Source organism: Gossypium arboreum, chromosome 13 (assembly GCF_025698485.1).
Source record: "Gossypium arboreum isolate Shixiya-1 chromosome 13, ASM2569848v2, whole genome shotgun sequence".
In the NCBI taxonomy this organism is placed as follows: Eukaryota; Viridiplantae; Streptophyta; class Magnoliopsida; order Malvales; family Malvaceae; genus Gossypium; species Gossypium arboreum.
In genome coordinates this window covers 119,796,507-119,801,298 of record NC_069082.1, presented here as the reverse complement: position 1 = coordinate 119,801,298, position 4,792 = coordinate 119,796,507, and the positions used below count along the sequence as shown (strand labels likewise).

At 33.0% G+C, this 4,792-nt stretch overlaps 1 long non-coding RNA gene across 1 annotated transcript; it reads right to left on the bottom strand.

Moving 5' to 3' along the window:
• Positions 1 to 860: 860 nt before the first annotated feature.
• LOC128286541 (uncharacterized) lies at positions 861 to 3,079 on the bottom strand. Its single transcript, XR_008277146.1, has 3 exons — positions 3,002 to 3,079; positions 2,448 to 2,532; positions 861 to 1,114 (listed from the first exon to the last, which is right to left on the bottom strand). It is a non-coding gene; the product is annotated as an uncharacterized LOC128286541 (long non-coding RNA).
• Positions 3,080 to 4,792: the final 1,713 nt, after the last annotated feature.

The window sequence follows — 4,792 nt, the reverse complement described above, 5'->3', positions numbered from 1 at the left end:
GTTCTGAAGCATAGTTCAATTCGAGTCTTGCTTGGTATTATGGCCATGTATGATTTAGAGCTTGAGCAGTTAGATGGAGACTTGAGGAAGATATTTACATGCAACAATCAGAGGGTTTTACAATCTCAGAAAAGGAGGACTATGTTTGCTTGCTGAAAAAGTCCTTTTATGGCTTGAAACAGCCACCAAGGCAATGGTACGAGAGGTTGGATTCTTTTATGACTACTCATGATTTCAAAAAAAAAAAAAGCTTTGATAGTTGTGTTTATTTTAAGAAAAACAATGATGGTTCTTTTATGTATCTATTTCTCCATGTTGATGACATATTGATAGCAATCAAAGATAAATAAGAGATAAGAAAGGTCAAAGCCCAGCTTAATAAAGAATTTGAGATAAATGATTTGGGAGCAACAAAGAAGATACTTCGGATGGAGATTCTTAGAGATAGAAAAGCATGCAAATTGTACCTAAGTCAGAAAGGCTTTGTCTCCGAAAGTTCAATATGCAGAATGCCAAGCCTGTTAGTACTCCATTAGCAGCCCACTTTAGACTTTCATCGGCTTTGTCTCCGCAATCAAATAATGAGGTTGACTACATGTCACATGTTCTATATTTTAGTGCAGTGAGATCTTTCATGTATGTTATGGTTTGCTCACGTCCAGATTTGTCATTTGCAGTTAGTGCAGTTAGTAGATATATGGTGAATCCCGGTAAAGAACACTGAAAAATAGTTTAGTGGATTTTTTTATACTTATGAGGTACTATTTGTAACACCCCTTACCCGTATCCGTCACCGGAACAGAGTACGAGGTATTACCGAATCATAGTACATACCATTAAATAAAACCAAGACAAAAATATGGCATACAATTAGATCATAAATCATTATAACATATGCCTTTAATAATATTAGCCAATTTCAAAAGCTTCGTACAATATAATCGGTCAAATACTATACTTAATATTGTAAAACCTAGACAATTATGACACGTAACAAAATAACTAAGTCTACTATACATGCCATAATTCAAAATATTTAGTTCGAATAGCCAAAAATATTAATAGTGCAGGCAGATCTTCAACGATCCTTGACTCCTGTGCAAGCTGGATGACACTATAAGACAAAAGAGAGAAAAGAAGGTAAGCTTATAGCTTAGTAAGCAAGTATGTAAATAATGAATAAAGAATCTAATATGTTTACACAATAACTCAAGTTTATCTACTTTTAATTTCACCATTTACTCCACTTTGGTCAAGCTGTCTCTACTGCGTCATACTTACTAAATAAATCATAACTCGAGTTACAAAACTTGAAATTCAAATCCGTAAAATTTTTCTGAAACTAGACTCATATTACTTCTTAGTAATTTTTTTCTAGAATTTTTGGTTGAGCCAATTAGTACAGTTTATTAGTTAAAATTTCCCCTGTTATACAGCTCGACTGATCTGACCTCTGTTCACTACGAATTGAATATATCCCAGTACACAATTCAAATAGCCATGAAATTTGTTTAATTTAAAACTAGACTCAATAATGAATCTAGAAATATAAACTATATTTCTTAATTAGTTTTTTACAATTTTTGATGATTTTTCAAAGTTAGAACAGGGGATCACATAGTCATTCTGAGCAAGTCACACACAAATATAAATATCTCAAAATACAGAGTTCCTTTACTTTCTCTGTTTCTTTTACATGAAAATATACTCATTAATCTTTAAATTCATATCTCACTCAGCCTCTAATTAAATTCCTACTATTTTTTGTGATTTTTAAAATTCACGTCACTGCAACTGTCCAAAACAGTATTATTGCTAATTCACTCTTTCACACTTTCTTTGTATTTACCTCATTTAGCCTACATATCACAATTCACTTTCACCATATTTCATACATCACAAGTGTAGGTTCATGATTACAATGTCACTATAAAATCATCCCGTTGAACAATTCGGATCAATCCTCGATACTTGGTGGTTTTAGCACACAGCTCCACCATCATATTTCATATAATTCGGCTCTCTTGTACACATGGTGAACACTTAGTACCACCCATGTGACCTAGCCAATTTATCTCATAGTTCTCTTATCTACATGGTGTCCTTCACTTGGAATCACACATGCGACCTAGCTACATTTATCCTTTCCCGTAGCTCTCTTATCTACATGGGATACATCCCGTATCACACATGTGACCTAGCTACTACATAGTATCTCGTAGCTCTCTTGTACACATGATGTGCACTCAGCACCATACATGTGACCTAGCTACATTTCATCTATATTATTCAATCTTTCCGAAAGTTCAACCGGGATTTCTCTCACTATTACTTATTACCATTCTTCCAATAGTCGATTTATGATTCAAAATCAACTAAAATATATAAAATAGGCTGAAATACAAAAATGTAAATGAAGTTAATTTATTATTTACATACAAACTTACCTCGGTGCAAAATATGGAAATTTTGCAATTTAGTCCAAAACCTTTTCCTTCCCCCGTTCGAGGTCGATTCCACGCCTTTCTTGATCTATAACAACACATTTAGCTCATTTAACACTCACACTATTTATTTCAATCCAAAAATCACATTATGAAAAAATTACATTTTTGCCCCCTAACTTTTACAAAATTATTATTTTTCCCCTAGGCTCGGAAATTTAATTTCAGCCCTTATTCTTATGTTTTATGACATGTTGAACATTTTTCTCTTCTATAACAACATCAAATTCTCACTTTAACATGTACTTATGAGCATTAGGTATTTTTACCGATTATACCGTTTTGCTCGTTTTCGCTAAAAATCGCTTAGAAAAGATCGTTCTCCTAACCTCAAACATTCATATTCTACCATCAAACATCAAAATACATGCATATCATTCATGGGTAAATTTTTAAACATAAACCCTAACTCGAAATAATGGTAGAAATAGGCAAACCGAGCTACGAGGATTTCAAAAATGTAAAGAACAATAAAAACGGGGCTTGAATGCACTTACTATTGAGCTTGAAAGCTTGGAAAAACCCTAGCTATGGTGTATATGAGAGTTTCAGCCAACTTGATGAGGATGATACCAAATTTTTGGCTTTGTTTGCCCATTTTATTATTTTATTTACTAAATGACTAAATTACCCTTCATTAAAAACTATGATGTTTTATCTTCCTTTAGGTATTTTTGTCCAAACTAGTATAATGGTCTAATTACTATACAAGGACCTCCACTTTAAAAGCCCATTACTCACAAGTACTTAGTACCTTTGTGAACTAGAACACACATTTTACAACTTTTGCAATTTAGTCCTAAATGTCAAATTGGACCCTCTATCGATAAAATTTCTAAACAAAATTTTCACACAGTCATGAAATCATGCCATAGACCTTAAAATGATAATAAAACTACTATTTTTATCTCAGATTTGTGGTTTCGAAACCACTATTTCGTTTTGGCCCTAAATCAGGCTATTACACTATTGATGTTTGCTTACAGTTTGGAAGAACTAAAGATGGAGCCATTGGGTATGTTGGTTCTAATTTTGCTGGAGATCTTGATAAAATAAGGTCTCTCATAGGGTATGTCATTACACTTGGGGGTTGCGCAATCAATTGGAAAGTCACTTTGCAAACTACAATTGCTTTGTCTATAACTGGAGCTGAGTACATGGTGATTACTGAGGCTTGTAAAGAAGTTATTTGGTTAAAGGGACTATTTGGTGAACTCAGTAAAGACCTTCAGATCAATACAGTGTTTTGTGACATGCAGGGTGTCATATTCCTTATGAAGGATAAAATGTTTCATGAGAGAACAAAGCACATTGATGTTTGGCATCATTTTGTGCGTGATATTATTGCTCATACTGATATTGTTGTGAACGAAGTTAGTATTCATGAAAATCCTGCAGATATGATGACTAAGTCACTTCCTATAACCAAGTTTGAGCATTGCTTGGACTTGGTTGGTGTTCATTGTTGAAGAACATCCTTAAGGGGTTTCATGGAAAAGGTGGAGAACTTGTTTGTTGAGAGTTAGTGTCAAGGTGGAGATTGTTAGAGTTGAGTGACTCGAGTCGTTGTTAAAATAAAATACAATGGTAAAATAAAATAAAAGTAAAATCCATATAGAACTATACTTCTTTTATTTTACATTGATTAGAATAATATTTTTTAACCTTACTACACTTCATCTATGTGACATTGATTAGAATAAGGTTTTTCAACCTATAAATAGATGTAGTTTAAACTCCTCTTATATCATTCGAATTCGAAATTAGTGAATTTTCTTCTCCTCTACCCTTAATTTTTCCCAAAACGGTTTTTCACGTAAAATCTGTATGCTTTATTTTTCTTTTCTTTTTTTTTTTTATTGTTTTGTGATAGTTCTATATTCTCATTATGGACATTAGTTCAAAACCTAACTTAACAGGCACAACATTTTCCCTACCGTCCACCATTAAAGTAGGGTTAGCTTCAGTATCTATTGAGCTCTCAACGTCAACAACAATGGGTGGAGGTGGTGATGAAAATCTATCAATTATTAAGCTAGCTATACATAAAGGCCAAGTGGGGAGAAAAAAAGTCAAGCATGATACTATTTATGTAGGGAGCATGGCTGCATGCCTCAAATCCACACAAACAAACAAGACAATCAGAACTGAATTAAAGATCAAGAAGGTAATAATTGAGAGATGGTTGGGGATAGGGACGATGGGGGAGGGGTATTTGTTTATTTTGTTTTTTAATATTATATAATTATTTTATTTTATATTAATCTAAAATAATTTTTAATTATACT